The 25,175-nt window shown below is 34.9% G+C and overlaps 1 protein-coding gene across 8 annotated transcripts in view; it reads right to left on the minus strand.

Moving 5' to 3' along the window:
* Positions 1 to 17,330, minus strand: part of LOC127731936 (uncharacterized) — a 144,403-nt gene extending 127,073 nt beyond the window's left edge. For all 8 annotated transcript variants that reach the window (XR_007995913.1, XR_007995912.1, XM_052240807.1 and 5 more), the window contains exon 1: positions 17,195 to 17,330. The gene's annotated coding sequence lies outside the window, so the exon portion shown is untranslated. The remainder of the gene's footprint in view (positions 1 to 17,194) is intronic.
* Between the last annotated feature and the right edge of the window lie 7,845 nt (positions 17,331 to 25,175).

Consider the following 25,175-nt stretch of genomic DNA (forward strand, 5'->3'; position numbering starts at 1 on the left):
GGAGTCATTCTGGTTATGTCACACTAATGTTAATAGCCAGACTATCTCTACTGGGAGTCATTCCTGTCATGTCACTCTAATGTTAATAGTCAGACTATCTCTACTGGGAGCCATTTTGTATCATGTCACTCTAATGTTAATAGCCAGACTATCTCTACTGGGAGTCATTCTGGTTATGTCATTCTAATGTTAATAGCCAGACTATCTCTACTAGGAGTCATTCCTGTCATGTCACTCTAATGTTAATGGCCACACTATCTCTACTGTGAGTCATTCTTGTCATGTCACTCTTATGTTAATAGTCAGACTATCTCTACTAGGAGTCATTCCTGTTATGTCACTCTAATGTTAATAGCCAGACTATCTCTACTGGGAGTCATTCTGGTTATGTCATTCTAATGTTAATAGCCAGACTATCTCTACTAGGAGTCATTCCTGTCATGTCACTCTAATGTTAATGGCCACACTATCTCTACTGTGAGTCATTCTTGTCATGTCACTCTTATGTTAATAGTCAGACTATCTCTACTAGGAGTCATTCCTGTTATGTCACTCTAATGTTAATAGCCAGACTATCTCTACTGGGAGTCATTCTTGTTATGCCACTCTAATGTTAATAGTCAGACTATCTCTACTGGGAGTCATTCTGGTTATGTCACTCTAATGTTAATAGTCAGATTATCTCTACTGGGAGTCATTCTGGTCATGTCACTCTAATGTTAATAGCCAGACTATCTCTACTGGGAGTCATCATGGTTATGTCACTCTAATGTTAATAGTCAGACTATCTCTACTGGGAGTCATTCTGGTCATGTCACTCTAATGTTAATAGCCAGACTATCTTTACTGGGAGTCATCATGGATATGTCACTCTAACATTAATAGCCAGACTATCTCTACTGGGAGTCATTCTGGTTATGTCACTCTAATGTTAATAGCCAGACTATCTCTACTGGGAGTCATTCCTGTCATGTCAATCTAATGTTAATAGTCAGACTATCTCTACTGGGAGTCATTCTGGTTATGTCACTCTAACGTTAATAGCCAGACTATCTCTACTGGGACTCATTCTGGTTATGTCACTCTAAAGTTAATAGTCAGACTATCTCTACTGGGAGTCATTCCTGTCATGTCACTCTAATGTTAATGGCCAGACTATCTCTACTGTGAGTCATTCCTGTCATGTCACTCTTATGTTAAGTCAAACTATCTCTACTGGGAGCCATTCCTGTTATGTCACTCTAATGTTAATAGCCAGACTATCTCTACTGGGAGTTATTCTAGTTATGTCACTCTAATGTTAATAATCAGACTATCTCTACTGGGAGTCATTCTGGTCATGTCACTCTAATGTTAATAGCCAGACTATCTCTACTGGGAGTCATCATGGTTATGTCACTCTAATGTTAATAGTCAGACTATCTCTACTGGGAGTCATTCTGGTCATGTCACTCTAATGTTAATAGCCAGACTATCTCTACTGGGAGTCATTCTGGTTATGTCACTCTAATGTTAATAGCCAGACTATCTCTACTGGGAGTCATTCCTGTCATGTCAATCTAATGTTAATAGTCAGACTATCTCTACTGGGAGTCATTCTGGTTATGTCACTCTAACGTTAATAGCCAGAGTATCTCTACTGGGACTCATTCTGGTTATGTCACTCTAAAGTTAATAGTCAGACTATCTCTACTGGGAGTCATTCCTGTCATGTCACTCTAATGTTAATAGCCAGACTATCTCTACTGGGAGTCATTCCTGTCATGTCACTCTTATGTTAATAGTCAGACTATCTCTACTGGGAGTCATTCCTGTTATGTCACTCTAATGTTAATAGCCAGACTATCTCTACTGGGAGTCATTCTGGTTATGTCACTCTAATGTTAATATTCAGAGTATCTCAACTGGGAGTCATTCTGGTCATGTTTAATGTTAATAGCCAGACTATCTCTACTGGGAGTCATCATGGTTATGTCACTCTAATGTTAATAGTCAGACTATCTCTACTGGGAGTCATTCTGGTCATGTCACTCTAATGTTAATAGCCAGACTATCTTTACTGGGAGTCATCATGGATATGTCACTCTAATGTTAATAGCCAGACTATCTCTACTGGGAGTCATTCTGGTTATGTCACTCTAATGTTAATAGCCAGACTATCTCTACTGGGAGTCATTCTGGTTATGTCACTCTAATGTTAATAGCCAGACTATCTCTAATGGGAGTCATTCCTGTCATGTCACTCTAATGTTAATAGCCAGACTATCTCTACTGGGAGTCATTCTCGTTGTGTCACTCTAATGTTATTAGCCAGACTATCTCTACTGGGAGTCATTCTGGTTATGTCACTCTAATGTTAATAGCCAGACTATCTCTAATGGGAGTCATTCCTGTCATGTCACTCTAATGTTAATAGCCAGACTATCTCTAATGGGAGTCATTCCTGTCATGTCACTCTAACGTTAATAGTGAGACTATCTCTACTGGGAGTCATTCTGGTCATGTCACTCTAACGTTAATAGTCAGACTATCTCTACTGGGAGTCATTCTGGTCATGTCACTCTAACGTTAATAGTCAGACTATCTCTACTGGGAGTCATTCCTGTCATGTCACTCTAACCTTAATAGTCAGACTATCTCTACTGGGAGTCATTCTGGTCATGTCACTCTAATGTTAATAGCCAGACTATCTCTATTGGGAGTCTTCATGGTCATGTCACTCTAATGTTAATAGCCAGACTATCTTTACTGGGAGTCATCATGGATATGTCACTCTAATGTTAATAGCCAGACTATTTCTACTGGGAGTCTTCATGGTCATGTCACTCTAATGTTAATAGCCAGACTATCTCTACTGGGAGTCATTCTGGTCATGTCACTCTAATGTTAATTGCCAAACTATCTCTACTGGGAGTCATTCTGGTCATGTCACTTTAACGTTAATTGCCAGACTATCTCTACTACGAGTCATTCTGGTCATGTCACTCTAACATTAATAGCCAGACTATCTCTACTGGGTGTCATCATGGTCATGTCACTCTAATGTTAATAGTCAGACTATCTCTACTAGGAGTCATTCCTGTCATGTCACTCTAAAGTTAATAGTCAGACTATCTCTACTGGGAGTCATTCCTGTCATGTCACTTTAACATTAATAGCCAGACTATCTCTACTGGGAGTCATTCTGGTTATGTCACTCTAATGTTAATAGCCAGACTATCTCTACTGGGACTCATTCTGGTTATGTCACTCTAAAGTTAATAGTCAGACTATCTCTACTGGGAGTCATTCCTGTCATGTGTCTATAGTGTAAATGGCCAGACTATCTCTACTGGGATTCATTCCTGTCATGTCACTCTTATGTTAATAGTCAGACTATCTCTACTGGGAGTCATTCCTGTTATGTCACTCTAATGTTAATAGCCAGACTATCTCTACTGGGAGTCATTCTGGTCATGTCACTCTAATGTTAATAGCCAGACTATCTCTACTGGGAGTCATCATGGTTATGTCACTCTAATGTTAATAGTCAGACTATCTCTACTGGGAGTCATTCTGGTCATGTCACTCTAATGTTAATAGCCAGACTATCTTTACTGGGAGTCATCATGGATATGTCACTCTAATGTTAATAGCCAGACTATCTCTACTGGGAGTCATTCTGGTTATGTCACTCTAATGTTAATAGCCAGACTATCTCTACTGGGAGTTATTCTGGTTATGTCACTCTAATGTTAATAGCCAGACTATCTCTAATGGGAGTCATTCCTGTCATGTCACTCTAATGTTAATAGCCAGACTATCTCTACTGGGAGTCATTCTGGTTGTGTTACTCTAATGTTATAAGCCAGACTATCTCTACTGGGAGTCATTCTGGTTATGTCACTCTAATGTTAATAGCCAGACTATCTCTAATGGGAGTCATTCCTGTCATGTCACTCTAATGTTAATAGCCAGACTATCTTTACTGGGAGTCATCATTGATATGTCACTCTAATGTTAATAGCCAGACTATCTCTACTGGGAGTCATTCTGGTCATGTCACTTTAACGTTAATTGCCAGACTATCTCTACTGGGAGTCATTCTGGTCATGTCACTCTAACATTAATAGCCAGACTATCTCTACTGGGAGTCATCATGGTCATGTCACTCTAATGTTAATAGTCAGACTATCTCTACTGGGAGTCATTCCTGTCATGTCACTCTAATGTTAATAGTCAGACTATCTCTACTGGGAGTCATTCCTGTCATGTCACTCTAACATTAATAGCCAGACTATCTTTACTGCGAGTCATTCTGGTCATGTCACTCTAACATTAATAGCCAGACTATCTCTACTGGGAGTCATTCTGGTCATGTCCCTCTAATGTTAATAGCCAGACTCTGTAGCCGAATGGTCTAAGTAGTTACTGCTGTAATCACTAGCCAGTCAACACTGAGGTTGTGAGTTCGAACCCCGCTCGTGCGGGTGCACTCGACTCCAATCTTAATTGACTAGGATTGTCAGTTTTCCTATCGAAGGTTGGTGGTTTTCTCCGGGCACTCCGGCTTCCTCCACCAATAAAAACTGGCCGCCACGAAATAGCCCAAAAGCGGTGCTTAAAAGTGGTGTTAAAACACCAAAAATCAAATCAAATCAAATCAGACCAGCTCTACTGGGAGTCATTTTGTGTCATGTCACTCTAATGTTAATAACCAGACTATCTCTAATCTGTTATAACTCATAAAAAACAATAAATCATGATGTTGGGTTTTCTCATGTGAATTGTTTTACATTTTCTTATGTCTGGCTTTTATAGCTTGTGGTATGGGTTTTACTGTAAAACAATAAATCATGATGTTGGGTTTCCTCATGTGAATTGTTTTACATTTTCTTATGTCTGTCTTTAATAGCTTGTGGAATGGGTTTTACTGTAAAACAATAAATCATGATGTTGAGTTTCCTCATGTGAATTGTTTTACATTTTCTTATGTCTGTCTTTTATAGCTTGTGGAATGGGTTTTACTGTAAAACAATAAATCATGATGTTGGGTTTCCTCATGTGAATTGTTTTACATTTTCTTATGTCTGACTTTTATAGCTTGTGGTATGGGTTTTACTGTAAAACAATAAATCATGATGTTGGGTTTCCTCATGTGAATTGTTTTACAATTTCTTATGTCTGTCTTTTATAGCTTGTGGTATGGGTTTTACTGTAAAACAATAAATCATGATGTTGGGTTTCCTCATGTGAATTGTTTTACAATTTCTTATGTCTGTCTTTTATAGCTTGTGGTACGGGTTTTACTGTAAAACAATAAATCATGATGTTGAGTTTCCTCATGTGAATTGTTTTACATTTTCTTATGTCTGTCTTTTATAGCTTGTGGTATGGGTTTTACACTAAATCCCATTTCAGATTCTGTGTAGGGAATGATTATCTGAGGGTAGCCAAATAACAAAATCGCTCTAGACACAGAATCACAACAGGGATAAGAGTTTAGCTCATTGTTGGATGCCGTATGATGACTTTCTGTTGATATAAAATCTACACTATTTGGCCTCTGGTGAATAATTGTCTCATTGACCAGTATTAGGGGACAATCATTTCATTTTTTTGGGGGGGTGGGGCAGGGAAGAAGGGGAGAAGGATTTTCAAAATGATTATCCTGGCCTATAAGAGCTGAGAATAAATAGCTTTTGCAAGACTGGATGAACATGTATATTCTGCAACACAAAATGAAGGAAATATTTGTGTACAAAAAGTGAAAAAATGAGCATGTGTAGTGTAGCAATTACACCTGAATACGATGGGAAGATATATCAACAAAATAACAAGAGCCTCTCGTGAGCCTCAATCGCTCACCTGGTAAAAAATAGGCCATTTTGAACTTTTTCTTTAGGGAGCTACCATTTGATTTTTATGGGGGGGCTAGGATGAAATTTAAAAAAAAAGGGCAGGACAGGAGTTTTGAGTAAAAAAACTAGAGGCTCTCAAGAGCCTGTGTTGCTCACCTGTATTTACTGATGCTTTGGAAATCATGTAAAATAAGGTTAAAATCATAATAAATAGTATTAGATATTAGATATTATAATGATATCTAAGATAATAACAAAAAACTGCAAAAATTTTGTAAAATTACTAACTCAGGGGCAGCAACCCAACAACAGGTTGTCAGATTCGTCTGAAAATTTCAGGGTAGATAAATCTAAATCTGATGAACATTTTTGCCACCTGTCAGATTTGCTCTAAATGCTTTAGTTTCAGAGATATAAACCAAAAACTGCATTTTACCCCTATGTTCTATTTTTAACCAAGTCGGCCATGATGGTTGGAAGGTGGGGTCATCGGACAATTTTTTTAAACTAGATACCCTAATAATGATTATGGCCAAGTATGGTTAAATTTGTCTCAGTAGTTTCAGAGGAGAAGATTTTTGTAAAAAGGTAACGACGATGGACGACGACGGACGATGGACGTCAAGTGATGAGAAAAGTTCACTTGGCCCTTCGGGCTAGGTGAGCTAAAAATGCAGGATGAGCAACTTTGCAAAAAAAAAGGTAGGATGACAATTTACGTAAAAAAAGTCAGGATAAACTAATAAAAAAAAAAATGCAGGACCGAATAGAGTGAAAAATAAATAGGCAGGACAGAGATTATAACTAAAAAAAAATGCAGGACAAATTTTTCATCCTAGCCCCCCATAAAAATCAAATGGTAGCCCCCCTAAGAGAATTTTTAAAACTTAAAGACTCCCAATGCTGCATTCTGAGGGTCTCTGCCATTGTTAAAATCTTTTTAAAAACATAAGTTTTTAACTGGAAAAAAAATATTAGAGAAATAAATTTGTATCTTTACAGACCAGAATTTCGTGACACATAAGGAAATTGGGATATACAGGCTCTGATCACTGATTAAAAAGAAGTACAATTACTTTACATACTGGTTGGTTGTATCTTTTGATCATTGCTCTGCAAGTCCCCATTGGCCGTAAATTAACAACGGAAGTAATTTATTTCTAGGCATTGGAATTCCAAAACAAACAAAATAGATTTATCACGGGAGGTTTCTCTGCCGTCGTAGTTGATCGTCGCTGGTCTGATTAGATTAAATTTACATTTAGGCCATTTCGTCACAAGTAACAAAAAATAATCGGTCACAATGTAAGTTTGGACAAAAAAAATATCAGTCATTTTTGATTTATTACGGTCAATGGCCGATGACCGATGGCAATCTGAAACCCTGAACAACAATAAAAGCATTGTTCTTTTGCTTTGTGTTTAAATCATGCATATTTATGAGGTCATAGATTTACAACCTACATGTATGACATTAATGACCTGGAAATACATTTTCAAGAAACAATTTCTTTTTCTCTATAGATACTGCATCATTTATAGAATACAAATTCCTGTAAGGGGTCATTTGACTATTCAGTCTAAGTTGATGATTTGTAGATCTTATTTTGGTTGTTTTTACTTATTAAAATTTCAAAAACTACGAAATCAACAAATTATTGACATTTCAAGGGCAATAACTCGAAAAAATGATTAACAATTTTTCTAAAAATTCCACAGAAGATAAACCCAGACCTCCAAATCATGCAAATTGTCAAATTTGCTTAAACTGCTTTAGCATGTTTAGTTTCAGGGGTTCAAATTAGCGGTGGTCCGAGGTCCGTGACCTTTCACTGTTGCAATCAGACTTTGGTTTTGGTTAATAGCTACGCCCAACGGACCTTCGATTTTAAAGGAAATAAAATTATCTTTGCTGACCCTTTTATCCATCTGTATCGTCATTTTTAAGCCATATTATTATATGGCTGTTCAGTGTTGTGCGTTATACACCCATGCTTTTAAAATTTTGTTCACTTTACTTGTTGAAAATTAAAACATTTACAAATATTCACGACACTGGAGGTGTGCCTCTCTTGATGTGTGCCTAGACTGGCAGAAGTTATAGAATACAGATAATGCATTTTTGTAATCATTGCATAGGAACATTGTTGAGCAAAACAAATCGTGCATATTGCAGATAAACAAAGCAAATAAACACGTATTAATAATTGACATTTCAATATTGAATTTTCAGTGTGCATAATAAAACGAACATGAATTAATGAAAGTTGATCGGAACTAAAATACACATAGTTAATTTTCCTGCATTTGATGTCTTATCCTGAGACAAGAAAAGTCTGTAATTCTTTATCTCATTGAAGCCAATAGCTGTTGCTGTATCTCAGCCGCATCATAAAGCAACCAATCAGAATCTATATGTGATAAGTAATTATTTCAAGATGGTGTGTATTTCGACTGAAACTAATAGCTCTGTACCGTGATGCGAAGCAAATAGTTGCGAGAAGTCACGTGACAAATCATAATCATTTTCGAACAAAATGAGTCTGTTTCACTTTGGTGTCACGTCTTCCAGGAGAAAGCCTGAAGATTATGAACGGTCTTCAACCACAGGCACTTGTTTCTATCCATGGGAAGGTCGACTATCCATAAATATAGAAGGATATTCAACCTTCCCATGGATAGAAACAAGTACCTGTGTCTTCAAAGTCTTCAAAAGAAATCAAATGAAGATCTCACTAAAGACCAAAAATGCAATCGTGAAAAACGGGAATGGACATTTAAGCCCCACTGGAAAATCGATCGAACCGTGGCTATATAATTTGATGAATCAACTGGTCTAATGTCATGCACATACTGCCAGAAGTTCCCCACCAATTCAGAAAAAGAAAGTGCACTTGTAAGGGGAACACAAAATCTTAAAATAGACCCAATAAAAATATACGAAGTGACACCCCAGCATTTATCTTGTTTAAAGCAGTGGATCCATGAAAGTGACCCAAATTTTAAGTCTAAAGATTAATTGTCAGACACTAAACTTGGACAATGTATTCTCAAGAAGCAATGTAAGTCTGATCAGTTAAATAGATATAAGGTTCTGTTCAACACTGCATACAGTATTGCAAAAAAAAGGGACACCCTTCAGTGACTATGAATTTATTCTTGAAATTCAGTGCAAAAATGGTGTTGATGTGTAAGCAGTACTTCAACAATGAAGGTTGTAAACTGTTTATTCGATGGATAGCCCATTATATGAGAAACGAAACATCACATGCAGTTCAAATATGATGAAACAAACTAACCTTACTCCAAAAGCACATTAATTTTGTATCTTATTGAGTTATGAAATATTTCATGTAAAAGTAGGACCTGGGAATTAGGTTATTGACCTTTTAGTTTGGAGTGTCAAAGGTCCTGGACCTTCCAGTACCAAATGTTGATTTGAACCCCTGAGTTTTTTAAGATATAAACCAAAAACTTTCAAAATTTACTAAAAATTGTCATTTCAGAGACAAAAACTCCAAAATGTGTTGTCAAATTTTTTGAAAATTTTGCAGGAGATGGGAAGATTTGCTCTATCTGCTTTAGTTTTTGAATTACAAGCCAAAAACTGCATATCATCCCTATGTTCTATTTTTAGCATCATCAGCCATGTTTGTTAATGGATCAAATCAACAGATACAATTTTTAAACTACAAATGTAGATGCCCTTAGGAACATTCAGGTAAATTTTTATAACATTTAGCCCAGTAGTTTCCAGTCAGGGATATAACTCTATAGGGTTATTACAGAAAAATAACATACATTTGTTATTGTTGACTAAAAAATCAAAGAACTGTGATAACATATGTATGTTACATGTTTCAAAGGGACAATATACATCACTAGTTTAGTTAAAATGCATACAAGTTCTATTGATATTACTATTGTCTTTATGTATACTTAACTATAGAAAGATATAATAGTTCATAGTTTGCCAATTTTGCATAGTACACCTATATGTTAATACAGAAAAAATATGCCTGTAATAACTAAAGGGTGTTATCACAGTTTCTCTATATCACTTCAAAACATTTTCTCAGACATACATCATGCTTAATTACAATGTATTTTAATTTATTGTAAGAAATAATGACCAGAGCATGTAATGAGGTTCTGCGCAAGCTTCCCAGTAATTCCCAAGTGTCTCATATAATAGGTTACATTCCTTTAATAACTAAGCTATGTTATTACAGCTAATTTTATCCCTTAAAAGCCTCGTATCATTGATTTACCATGGTTAATCAAAAATGTATTAATTTAATTAGAAAATTAATTATCAAGGCTATGCATTTAGTTTCTGCGCAAAGTCTCAAAGAGTTCCCTAGAGCCCATTATAAATTAAAAAATTTTTGATTTATTTTACAAATAACAAACATATGTTATTGCAGATTTAGAAAATTTAAGGAATAAAGAGTAGACAACTCATGAAAGTATCTGTAATAACACACGCAAGTTATTTTCTGTAATAACCCTATAGAGTTATATCTCTGACTGGTTTCAGGTGAGAAGATTTTTAAGTTTTTGACGGCAGACAAGATGATGGCGGAGAAGGTCCCCAAGCGATGGCAAAATTATTGGTGCAGTTCCTTTACCGGAAATCTTTGACACACTTATGTTTGAAACATTGAATAAAATGGTTTCCCTTTTCGACACAAAAACAAAATATTACATAAAGGCAGATTCAGTGAGGCCTAAACAAAACTAGAGGCTCTCAAGAGCCTGTGTCGCTCACCTGTATTTACTGATGCTTTGGAAATCATGTAAAATAAGGTTAAAATCATAATTAATAGTATTAGACATTAGATATTATAATGATATCTAAGATAACAAAAAAAAGCAAAATTTCTGTAAAATTACTAACTCAGAGGCAGCAACCCAACAACATGACGACTTATTTGTAGATCTAACTTTGCTAAACATTATTGCTGTTTACAGTTTATCTCTATCTATAATAATATTCAAGATAATAACCAAAAACTGCAAAATTTCCTTAAAATTACCAATTCAGGGGCAGCAACCCAACAACAGGTTGTCAGATTTGTCAGTAAATTTCAGGGCAGATAGATCTTGACCTGATAATCAGTTTTACCCTCCGTCAGATTTACTCTAAATGCTTTGGTTTCAGAGATATAAGCCAAAATCTACATTTTACCCCTATGTTCTATTTTTAGCCATGGCAGCCATCTTGGTTGGTTGGCGTTGTCATCAGACACATTTTTTAAACTAAATACCCTAATGATGATTGTGGCCAAGTTTGGTTAAATTTGGCCCAATGGTTTCAGAGGAGAAGATTTTTGTAAAAAGCTAACGACGACGGACGACGGATGACGGACGACAAGTGATGAGAAAAGCTCACTTGGCCCTTCGGGCCAGGTGAGCTAAAAAATTGTTTGGTTCGGGTAACATGTCCAAAAAATTTAGGTGGGGTAGGTAGGCATTTTTATTTTGTAGCAAGTATTACAATGTAATATTACAAAGCTTTTAGTTTATGATTATTTGATAACTAAAGAAAATAAGTTTTTGATTACCAAAGCAAATATTTAATCATTATATGATTATGTTGGCAAAAATTGGGTGATTATGCTATTACTTGTACCTCCCCATGAGGGGCCTGTTTGTTTTTTCGATTTGTCACAGATGGATGGACAAACAGACAGATAGACGACTGGATGCACAAAGTCGTTACTGTTGGACGTTCACAAAAGTCTAAAGAGGTCTTTAAAACCAATGTATTGGTGACATTATTTCTCTCATGTTTTGAAAAGTTTTATAAAAACATTTATTTCAAAAGAATATTCGTGATATCAATAAGTTCATCTGCCTCTTCCGCAGTAAGAATGTCCAACTCTTACCCTTTTCTACTTGATTTTCTAGCAATAAATTTAAACACAATGCTGCTGAATTCATTTTCCTTAATTTTTCACTTTCAATAATTTTGCATAGTAGTGTTGATACATATTCATGTTTTGATAAACGTATTACATGTATTAGTTTCATATATAAATAGCCAATAACATCATTGTCAAATAGCCACTCGTCTACAAGACATTTCCTTCGGGCGATTGTTTTCTGTACATTTTATTTCATTCCATTTGCTTTCGCAAAAAAGTCCTAAACATGTAGACATTCTGTAAAGAAAGAGAAATAGATTGTCTTGCCATCCCGGGGATGATGTTTTCAGTTTTTGACCTATTGAAGATGTGTGCAAGTTGCCAACTGGAGTGGAAATCAGACTTGTAAACGCATTATCATGATTATGTTCGTAATATGCAAAATGAAAACAAAACAAATAAACCCTAATCAACACTTTATTGATATAAATGTATCGGATTGAAACTAATAATGCTAGATTATAAGAGTTTTTTGTTTATTTCCGTCATCATGGTATTGACATATGCACCACTGCACATGTTAGTTGTTCAAAATATTTTGTGTCCGCATTTCGGCTACCATATTTATTTCTGGTGGTGAAAATGTGGACACTTGCTTATTCCTATTTTATAATCAAAATTTAGACAAATCAGTAAAAATAATTAAAAGAAATGTTTCCTTGCATAAAATACGCAATGCATGCCTATTGCTTTTCAACACATAAATTGCCATTCTTACATGAACAACTGTGTATTCAACGTGACATGCTGATTTTGGACCTTTTTCAAAATTTCCCGGTTTTCAAACTTGTTGACATACTATTTATAGCATGCAATTTCAATCACATGACACAAAAGTAAATCGTAAGCAATAGACATGATAACCTTATTTCAACAAAATAGAGATTCAATAGCAAACAAAACACTTTATTTCTTATATCTATTTTGTTTCAATTTTTCATAATTTTATTGAAAAGTGAGATATTCGTTTTCCGTCCGCATATCGGTGCTGTCCGCAATTAGGCGATTTTCCCCTACTCTGTGCAATTTGTGAACTGTCTCTGTACCGACCGTCACGTGCAAGACCTTATTGGGTAGTCAATGATATACTAGTTAGAGGTGGATTTGGGGGGGGGGGGGGGAAACTTGGTTATTTAGGGAATCACTGGAGTATGACTGGAAGCGGACCCCCTCTTAGTCAGTCAGTGCCAGTGGATCCGCCACTGCTAATTGTAAACTATGACTTTTTAGTATTATATGTGTATAATTTACTGTTGTTTGGAACTAGGACCACCACTGCACCAGCTGAGATATCTTTGAGTATGTTTGACAAAAACCGTCTATTCTTACCATTTCTTTCACAATCGTTACAGGAAACATACTTTCACAGGCGGCGGGAAACTAATATCTACTTGGCATAATATACAACTCGTTTCAGGACTTGTTTCCGGAAATTTTTCTGATAGGATTTTTTTAAAGTAAGACAGTCAGGTTGCAGTCGTACTGGTTGATCCAGGGGTACGTAGAGGGCGTACGCTACACTTTGATCGTCAAAACAGTTTCTCATTGTTCTCACGATTTATATGATTATAAAAACGTTAAAAAAAAATTCCGCTCTAAATACACTTATAAAATATGAGCCTCCTCATGGGGTTTTTGATTATGTGATTCATATTGCGACAAAAAAATTGTGATTATGTGATTACTTAATTGGACACCCCCATGAGGGGCCTCTCTTGTCGCTTTTTGTCCGTCATTACTGGACATCACATAGCCTTTGATTCCCGAAAAAAAAATTGATGTCACAATAGAAAATGTCTGACGCCACAAAGGAAAAGTGATTGTTGTATTACGTCAATAATTCAAGTGTCGCAGATTCCGAAATAGCGAAAAGATCTGTTTCCGCTCGTCCGTAGTAGATAGATTCCGTTTTCTGAAATAACGCCGCCTGGACACGCCCTGAGTCTTGTATATTGACTGCTCCAGTCTTGTCTAGACTAGTCTTATATGGTAAACAAATAATTAAAAATGCTGCATAGAAACAATTTCATAATGGGACATTCCAATCAGAGACATATACTATAATTGTATTATATGTCTCTGTTCCAATTAAGATATGAAAAGCCGGGGGGGGGGGGGGGATTATACCTTGTCAAGGACCCCCTAAGAAAAATTTCAGGCAAATTTCAATCTCTCACGTGCTTAATTTTGGTTTAAACCCCTCAGATGCCATATTGTGCCAGCATTTCCTCAATTTTACATATTAAGACAACAAAAGACCCATCAGAAACAAAAATGGGCACCCTTCAGATATATTTTGAGCCAATCGGGCCTAAGAAATGGCTTTTGATATTCCTCAGAAAAAAAAAACATCCACCCCTTTTAAGATATTAAATGACTCTGAATTGTCCAATGCACTAGTACTAAATGTGATCATGTGAACAGTTTTCTTGAAAGAAAACAAAAAATGCTGCATTCCAAAACATTATTTGCTTTGCAGTATGAAGATCACATAGAAAAAATGAAGAAAAAAATCTGACATTTGGTCGTCAATCGGCAATACTTATACAAATAAGTTATCAGTGACCGCTGTCGACAATAAACTAGCAATTGATAGTAATATAAGGGACTTATCATTTTTTATCTGGGAAGGGGGGGGGGCTGGTTAAAATGCAGGGGGGATCAAGTTTTTTTTCTGTATGTGGAAAAGGGGGGTTCAATTTTTGTTTTAAATTCAATGTTGGGGGATCAATATTTTTTGCACATAGAAATAAGTAGTTCACATACTTCAACGGAAATAAAATAAAAATAAATCAAAATATATTTTTAACACCATTCATATACAATTAAGTAAGACATCACAAGACTTTAGTGATGTAGGATCTGAAGCTGCCATTTTGTGTCATTTTGTCCCATATAAAATGCATAGGTGCTTCATAATCCGAATAATTTAGTCGTTATATTTCACTCACTTCGATCACCAAATTAACAAGCATTACTGCCAAGTTTTGTTATAATCAGCTTAATAGTTTGAGAGAAATTAAGTATAAATTAAAACGAAATCTACAGCGATTTGTGCAAAATTTGGTCCAAAAATACAAATCACGCCGCATCATGGAAGAATATAGTGTAGAGCAATAAATTCCCCAATAAATGATTTTAAAATATTCATCTAATCTGCATACAAACAGTTGAATATATTGATACAACAGATGATTCTGAGATGATGAACAACACTAATGTATCTTTTTGTTTCTTTACAAGATCGCTTTGGGTCCATTTATACCTCTCACTCCCTCAAAATGTGTACTTTTTAGGCTAATAAATCAAAATTTTGAGGTTACTATCAAACATTTATGAATGAAATGTGACAATAAATGAGTAATTGAATTGTTCAAGCTGTAAGCATGAACTATCCATATAAAAGTTTAGCGACTCAATGGAGGTTTCAATAAGGCCTTACGTAAAACTTAAGTTTAAGCAGCGTTCAAGAGAGGGACATATAATAGATCCCTCTAAGTAAATAATGTGTTGTTACTGTTTCAAAAAGTTTACTTTTTAATGTATATTTTTTTACAGAGTTACTTAGGATAAAGTTTCCTTAATAGCCCAATATAGGAAATTAGAATAAAAGTCGGAAAAAGCTATTCAAAGCATTGGCTTGCTCTACCTACTAATATTCATGGAAGAGCCCTATTGCAAGGCAATTTTCCCTCAAGTGTGTTTTTGGACTCAATACACTGAGAATATTTCATTTTCAATATTTTCGTAAAATAACATGATACGTGTTTTGCATGTTCACATTTTGGCATGTTTAATAATAGAGGGGGGATCACAATTTTTAAATGTTTTTACGGGGGGGGGGGGGGAATCAAATAAAAATAGTGAAATATTATGGGGGGATCAAGAAATTTTGTATGTTTCACTTCAAAATGACTAGCCCCCCCCCCCCCCCCCTCTCCCAGGTAAAAAATGATAAGTCCCTAAATCGTAAACAAACGTTGTTTGTAGTAAATTGATGGAAGTATAACACAGAAAATCACAAAAAAAATAATTACAATTAAAAGAAACCAAAAAATAATTTTGAAATAAGGAGGAGGGCAAAAAAAAATGTCTTATCTATAAGTTCAATGACACTCCGGAAGGCGCCTGCTACTAAAAATAGTACTCTAGAGAGATGCTGATTTTCTCTTTACTAAGCATTTTATGTCATGTCAATGTTGTTTACTTTTTTCAATATTTTTTTAATAAACAATGTTTAACTATACCCCAGAAAAAGACGAATGATTTGTGCCTAAAGTTTTAATTGTTGTTTTAAGTGTAGGTGTTGTCATGCAGAGGAAATAAATCAATAAAACAGAGGCGAAAGATACCAGAGGGACATTCAAACTCATAAGCCAAAAACAAACTGACAACGCCATGGCTAAAAAAGAATGGACCAACAGACAAATAATAGTACACAAAAACATAGAAAACTAAAGACTGAGCAACACGAACCCCATAAAAACTGAGGTTGATCTCAGGTGCTCCGGAAGGATAAACAGATCCTGCTCCACATGTGGCACCCGTCGTGTAGCTCATGTAAGTACAAATCCGGTAATAAGTCTAATTCGGTAGGTCACATTCAGGAAAATAATTTATGTCTAGGCCACCTGACTGGATCATTCAAATGGTATAATCAATGATACATTTGCGTGTACAATGAATAAGGAAGTTATGTTTAATTCTTGTTAGATGGACCTTTAAATAGATTTACCTTTGTAAGCTACCTATTGAAAGAGCACTGATAGCTATCACTAGTTAATCAAGTCATTTACGGGGCGATACACAAAGACGATTGAAAAACCTGTAAGACTTGTTTATAAGTTTATTTTAAACTAATAAATATGTGCATCTTATAAGGCTTAGCAAGTTTGTTTTATGAGTCCAGCTTTTCTATTTGGTTTACTATGAATTGAATTAAATAACTTGGTAAAATAGTTACTTGAAAAGTTTCTTCTTACATTTCAGAATGAGGTCCTCAAAGGGGACATATATACGTGTAAAATATGATATCTTTCACCAGTGGCAGATCCAGGACTTTGATAAAGGGGGGAAGATACGGAGGAGTAGATTAAAAAGCAGGCTGTCAAAATTTTAAAAAAAAAGAACTAAAAACACATTTTTCAACATAAGATGCATCCTTGATACGCCCATGTTCACGAAAATCTACAATATTATTTACTTCTCATGAAGGTCATTTAATGTAACACACAAATATAGATTTTACGATACTAATATTACTGTCTGAATAATGAAAAGTAAAATAACAAAATTGCCGAACTCCATGGAAAATTCAAATCGTAAAGTCCCTTATCAAATGGCAAAATCAAAAGCTCAAACACATCAAACAAACGGAAAACAACTTTCATATTAATATTATTCAACAGAACTAACTAAAATTACCTTTAAAAATAGTCCTCTTGGTCAGAGACATATAATACATTTGTATTATATGTCTCTGACTTGGTTAAAAAGAATTTCCATTTTCGTTTCCTTTATAAACATTACCGATTGTCGACAAGTCATTTCTTCATACGGGTATCTAGTATGTAATACAATACCAATCAATGCAATGCAATATATGTTTATTGAACCGATAACAAACGATCAACTTTAATAGAGTTTTGTACGAAAAAGTATTAGCGCAATGCAAATTTTTTATGCTTCTTCCTATGTTAGCGTTTACTTATAACGCGAACCTTTACGAAATAACGCAAACATTTGAGTCATCTTATTTTTTATTTAGATTTCGAGGGAAACAGTTGTTAAAAATGGATGAAGCAGTGGCAGGAAGCCACGTGCATTAATTTGTATCACTCTTTACAATTATTACAAAGTGAAATTCTAGAGTGTTAAGCACAAAATCATGGCATAATAATGCACAGAACAAAGAAAATTGTATCGAAAAGAAAATTAAAAACCTAACTGTTATTGAGGATCTGGATGGGGGTCCTTCATTTCTGTATTCTTTAATTTTTTAGGTCATTTTCTCTATTCTTTTTATGTTTTGTCAATTATTCTCTGTTCTTTGTGTTTTAGCACCCTATTAATTTCTGTTCTTTATGTTTAGCAACCCATTATTCTCCGTTCTTTATGTTTTAGCACCCTATTATTCTCCGTTCATTATTAGGTTAGGGTTAGGGTTAAGGTTAGGGTTAGAGTTAGGGTTAGGGTTAGATGTTTTAGCATCTCATTATTCTCTATTCTTTATGTTTTAGCAACCCATTATTCTCTGTTCTTTATATTTTAGCACCCCATTATTCTCTGTTCTTTATGTTTTAGCAACCCATTATTCTCTGTTCTTTATGTTTTAGCACCCTATTATTCTCCGTTCATTATTAGGTTAGGGTTAGGGTTAAGGTTAGGGTTAGAGTTAGGGTTAGGGTTAGATGTTTTAGCATCCCATTATTCTCTGTTCTTTATGTTTTAGCAACCCATTATTCTCTATTCTTTATGTTTTAGCAACCCATTATTCTCTGTTCTTTATATTTTAGCACCCCATTATTCTCTGTTCTTTATGTTTTAGCAACCCATTATTCTCTGTTCTTTATGTTTTAGCAACCCATTATTCTCTATTCTTTATGTTTTAGCATCCCGTTATTCTCTGTTCTTTATGTTTTAGCAACCCATTATTCTCTGTTCTTTATGTTTTAGCAACCCGTTATTCTCTGTTCTTTATGTTTTAGCATCCCATTATTCTCTATTCTTTATGTTTTAGCATCCCGTTATTCTCTATTCTTTATGTTTTAGCATCCCGTTATTCTCTGTTCTTTATGTTTTAGCAACCCATTATTCTCTGTTCTTTATATTTTAGCACCCCATTATTCTCTGTTCTTTATGTTTTAGCAACCCATTATTCTCTGTTCTTTATGTTTTAGCAACCCATTATTCTCTATTCTTTATGTTTTAGCATCCCGTTATTCTCTGTTCTTTATGTTTTAGCAACCCGTTATTCTCTGTTCTTTATGTTTTAGCAACCCGTTATTCTCTGTTCTTTATGTTTTAGCATCCCATTATTCTCTATTCTTTATGTTTTAGCATCCCGTTATTCTCTGTTCTTTATGTTTTAGCAACCCATTATTCTCTGTTCTTTATGTTTTAGCAACCCATTATTCTCTGTTCTTTATGTTTTAGCATCCCATTATTCTCTGTTCTTTATGTTTTAGCAACCCATTATTCTCTGTTCTTTATGTTTTAGCAACCCATTATTCTCTATTCTTTATGTTTTAGCAACCCATTATTCTCTATTCTTTATGTTTTAGCATCCCATTATTCTCTATTCTTTATGTTTTAGCAACCCATTATTCTCTATTCTTTATGTTTTAGCAACCCATTATTCTCTGTTCTTTATGTTTTAGCAACCCATTATTCTCTATTCTTTATGTTTTAGCATCCCATTATTCTCTGTTCTTTATGTTTTAGCAACCCATTATTCTCTGTTCTTTATGTTTTAGCTTTCCATTATTCTCTATTCTTATGGTTTAGCAACCCATTATTCTCTATTCTTTATGTTTTAGCAACCCATTATTCTCTGTTCTTTATGTTTTAGCTTTCCATTATTCTCTATTCTTATGGTTTAGCAACCCATTATTCTCTATTCTTTATGTTTTAGCAACCCATTATTCTCTTTTCGTTATGTTTTAGCAACCCGTTATTCTCTGTTCTTTGTGTTTTAGCTTTCCATTATTCTCTATTCTTTATGTTTTAGCATCCCATTATTCTCTATTCTTTATGTTTTAGCTTTCCATTATTCTCTATTCTTTATGTTTTAGCAACCCATTATTCTCTATTCTTTATGTTTTAGCAACCAATTGTTCTCTATTCTTATGGTTTAGCACCCTATTATTCTCTGTTCTTTATGGTTTAGCACCCCTTTATTCTCTATTCTTTATGTTTTAGCAACCCATTATTCTCTATTCTTTATGTTTTAGCAACCCATTATTCTTTGATCTTTATGTTTTAGCAACCTGTTATTCTCTATTCTTTGTTTTTTTGCCCTATTTTTCTCTTTCCTTTTTTTTTTTTGCCATTTATTCTGCACATTTTACTCAAGAATTAGTTTATATTTAATTTTGCCCATTGCCTATATCTGTAACGGTGAATAACAAAAGGATATCTCTCAACACTACTACACAAGAAAAGAATGTAGTAATGAAATACACCAATATTATTATTCTTTTGACATTACTACACAAGTAAGGAACTGAGTAATGTCAACAGATTTTAATTGAAAGCCCAATGACAGACACTGATATCTTTCTTTTGACCATACTACACAAGAAAGGAACTTAGTAATGTCAACAGATTTGTACTGTAAGCACAATGACAAACACCAATATTTTCCTCTTGAAACTACTACACAAGTAAGATTGAGTAATGTCAACAGATTTGTACTGTAAGTCCAATTGCAGACGCTGATATCTTTCTCTTGACCATACTACACAAGTTAAGAACTGAGTCGTGTCAACAGATTTGTACTGTAAGCCCAATGACAGACACTGATATTTTTCTCTTGACACTACTACACAAGTAAGGAACGGAGTAATGTCAACAGATTTGTACTGTAAGCCCAATAACAGACACTGATATCTTTCTCTTGACCATACTACACAAGTGAGGAACAGAGTAATGTCAACAGATTTGTACTGTAAGCCCAATAACAGACACTGATATCTTTCTCTTGACCATACTACACACGTGAGGAACGGAGTCATGTCAACAGATTGGTACTGTAAGCCCAATAACAGACACTGATATCTTTCTCTTGACCATACTACACAAGTGAGGAACGGAGTAATGTCAACAGATTTGTGCTGTAAGCACAATGACAAACACCAATATTTTCCTCTTGACACTACTACACAAGTAAGACTAGTTATGTCAACAGATTTGTACTGTAAGCCCAATGACAAACACCAATACTTTCCTCTTGACACTACAACACAAGTAAGGAATGTAGTAATGTCAACAGATTTGTACTGTAAGCCCAATGACAAACACCAATACTTTCCTCTTGACACTACAACACAAGTAAGAAATGAAGTAATGTCAACAGATTTGTACTGTAAGCCCAATGACAAACACCAATACTTTCCTCTTGACACTACAACACAAGTCAGGAATTTAGTAATGTCAACAGATTTGTACTGTAAGCCCAATGAAATACACCAATACTTTCCTCTTGACACTACAACACAAGTAAGAAATGAAGTAATGTCAACAGATTTGTACTGCAAGCCAATGACAAACACCAATACTTTCCTCTTGACACTACAACACAAGTAAGAAATGAAGTAATGTGAACAGATTTGTACTGTAAGCCCAATGACAAACACCAATACTTTCCTCTTGACACTACAACACAAGTAAGGAATGTAGTAATGTCAACAGATTTGTACTGTAAGCCCAATGAATTACAACAATATCTTCTTCCCTGAGTTGTCATCCATAACTCTGTACTAAAGTTGAGTATCGCCTACAGTCAGGCTTCAGGGAAAAAAAAACATTAATAAAACTAAGGATTCTCTCGTGCAAACAATATTAGCCGTAATGAACCTTTTTAAGTATATAGGGGAATGGGTGAGAAAAAAAACATTCCCATTATTGCGGCACACCATCCAAATTTTGCTGAATTATTATACATTATCAATGAAAATTTGATGGAAATCGATACCAAGATCTTGATGTGTTTCCCTAGTTTTTGGTTTCTGGCCCGGATTTGTTTTCGCTTAATCGATTTATGACTATTGAACAGCGGTACACTACTTTTGCATTTATTTACCCAAGCTATCCGTCCACATTTGCCTGAGGGTTGTGATAAGGTATTGTTTTTCTCTTACAATAAACATGACCTTATGAGAAGGTGGCCTTTGAATTGAGGTTAACATGCACGTATATAACTACAACGGGACAAGAATCGGATGACTATACAAATTAGGTTTTGCTTAATAGGGGCGACCTTTATAGCAGGTTTGATCTTACACAACAAATTAAACATATTCGTACAGACGAAAATTAATAAAAACATTGACTGATTTAGATACTTAAATACACGCAGAAAAAGAATCTAGTGTTTTATATTAACGACAGTTTGATGTTCCAAATTGTGAACTGTTTGAGTTACAAGTATATTACTCATCAACGGACAATTCATTTGAAATGTAATATTTAAATCACTATTTTGCATTCATGAACAATAAAATAGATAATTTTATTATAATGTGTATCATTCTATACAGTATTATAGGATTACAAGATATGTTTTACTTTGTAGTATTGCATCTGTTGATAACATACGCATTTTGTGTTTTTCAATTAAACAATTTGTCCTTCAAAAGCTAGTTTTACAAAGAACACCGATACTCGACAGGTTTTTAAAAAAATCAAATGTCATTGAAGGCGAACTTTACAGTCTCATAACATCATAATGAGTGTCTTGTGATAAAATTGACCTAAATTCAGAATTAAATACTTTAACTGTGTGTTTCACTGATAAAATACAATGTTCATAGCAAATATTTATTTATGTTTTTTTTTGTGAATGTCACTTTTAAAGAAATGATTTATATATGAAATTCTTTCTACTTTAGAAGTTTAAGTTAAGCTTAAAATAGTTCTACATAAATTATATCAAATGTATGTTCATCGAGAGGGTTAATAGTATCTCCCTCTGTAAATTAAGTTATATCCTGTTCCAACAGCTTGTTAGGAGACCTAAAAGTATTTCTAAGGTCAACTTTGCCTGAGGGTTTCGATAAGGTGTAATATTATAATTATCTTTGTACTTCAGTTTTTATAAAAAGTAAAAAAAATAAATGGGGAATGTGTCCATGGACACAGATGATGCCCCCGCTTGCATATCATATAAAGTTATAAAGGGACATAACTGAAGAACGGTAAAGGTGACGCTACCCAAATTTGTAATTGATCTGAGTTTTGTAGTAATTAGTAATGTGTATAAGTTTCATAACATTTGGTTGAGGCAAACTTAAGTTAGAGAACGGAAACGAAAAATTCAATATTTTTTTCCTTTTGTAAAGGGGCATAACTCTAGAACAGTTAAAGTGACACCACTAAAACCAAACTTGATTTGTATTTTGGGGTAATAAGCATTGTGTATAAGTTTCATAACATTTGGTTGAGGCAAACTTAAGTTAGAGAACGGAAACGAAAAATTCAGCAATTTTTCCTTTTGTAAAGGGGCATAACTCTAGAACAGTTAAAGTGATACCACCAAAATTCACACTTGATCTGTATTTTGTGGTAATAAGCATTGTGTATAAGTTTCATATCAATTGGTTGAGGCAAACTTAAGTTAGGGAACATAAACTAATTTTGGGACGTACGTACGTACGGACGGACAGACGGACGGACGGGCAAGGTTTAAACTTAATGCCCCCTCCGCTACGGCGGGGGAATAAAAAAAAATTAAATCAAGGGAAAGTTCAGAACAGAAAGTCCCCTATCAAATGGCAAAATCAAAAGCTCAAACATATCAAACGAATGGAAAACAACTGTCATATCAGATTAATGCAACTGTTTATCATTTTACAATTATTGATTATTAAGTGTGCTGACATTTGTGTTTTTATTTAAAGTTGCCAAGCAGAATCAAACAGGACGTTACTTTGGGTTTTACTGGATACCTTCAATTTGTCTGTTGCCTGTTAGAATCAATGTCGAGCTTTGAGTTTTACTGCAAAACCACCAAATCATATGATGCAACGCAGAATCAAAAAGAACGAGCATTAGTGTTTAACTGGACGTCATGAATGTCTTTTGCCTGTTACAGTATCAAGTATAACCTGTTTGTTTATCTGACACAATAGAATTGCCTGTTGCCTGGCAGTATCAAGGACAACTTTTTTGGTTCAACTGACACAATTGAATTGTCTGTTGCCTAGCAGTATCAAGGACCTTTTTGGTTCATCTGACACAATTGAATTGTCTGTTGCCTAGCAGTATCAAGGACAACCTTTTTGGTTCAACTGACACAGTTGAATTGTCTATTGCCTAGCAGTATCAAGGACCTTTTTGGTTCAGCTGACACAATTGAATTGTCTGTTGCCTAGCAGTATAAAGGACAACCTTTTTGGTTTAACTGACACAATAGAATTGTCTGTTGCCTAGCAGTATCAAGGACCTTTTTGGTTCAACTGATACAATTGAATTGTCTGTTGCCTAGCAGTATCAAGGACCTTTTTGGTTCAACTGACACAATTGAATTGTCCGCAGAAATTGTCTGTTTCCTGTTACAGTACCAAGGATAACCTTTTTGGTTCAACTGACACAATAGAATTGTCTGTTGCCTAGCAGTATCAAGGACCTTTTTGGTTCAACTGACACAATTGAATTGTCTGTTGTCTAGCAGTATCAAGGACAACCTTTTTGGTTCAACTAACACAATTGAATAGTCTGTTACCTAGCAGTAACAAGGACAACCTTTTTGGTTCAACCGACACAGTTGAATTGTCTGTTGCCTAGCAGTATCAAGGACCTTTTTGGTTCATCTGACACAATTGAATTGTCTGTTGCCTAGCAGTATCAAGGTCAACCTTTTTGGTTCAACTGACACAGTTGAATTGTCTGTTGCCTAGCAGCATCAAGGACCTTTTTGGTTCAGCTGACACAATTGAATTGTCTGTTGCCTAGCAGTATAAAGGACAACCTTTTTGGTTCAACTGACACAATAGAATTGTCCGCAGAAATTGTCTGTTTCCTGTTACAGTATCAAGGATAACATTTTTGGTTCAACTGACACAATAGAATTGTCTGTTGCCTAGCAGTATCAAGGACCTTTTTGGTTCAACTGACACAATTGAATTGTCTGTTGTCTAGCAGTATCAAGGACAACCTTTTTTGTTCAACTGACACAATTGAATTGTCTGTTTCCTAGCAGTATCAAGGACAACCTTTTTGGTTCAACTGACACAATTTAATAGTCTGTTTCCTAGCAGTATCAAGACAACCTTTTTGGTTCAACTGACACAATTGAATTGTCTGTTGCCTAGCAGTATCAAGAACAACATTTTTTTGTTCAACTGACACAATTGAATTGTCTGTTTCCTAGCAGTATCAAGGACAACTTTTTTGGTTCAACTGACACAATTGAATTGCCTGTTCCCTGGCAGTATCAAGGACAACCTTTTTGGTTCAACTGACACAATAGAATTGTCTGTTGCCTAGCAGTATCAAGGACACCTTTTAGTTGTAACTGACACAATAGAATTGCCTGTTGCCTAGCAGTATATAGTACAACCTTTTTGGTGTAACTGACATAATAGAATTGCCTGTTCCCTGACAGTATCAAGGACAACCTTTTTGGTTCAACTGACACAATATAATTGCCTGTTGCCTAGCAGTATCAAGGACAGCCTTTTTGGTT

This window comes from Mytilus californianus, unplaced genomic scaffold, assembly GCF_021869535.1.
Source record: "Mytilus californianus isolate M0D057914Y unplaced genomic scaffold, xbMytCali1.0.p SCAF_21, whole genome shotgun sequence".
Classification (NCBI taxonomy): domain Eukaryota; kingdom Metazoa; phylum Mollusca; class Bivalvia; order Mytilida; family Mytilidae; genus Mytilus; species Mytilus californianus.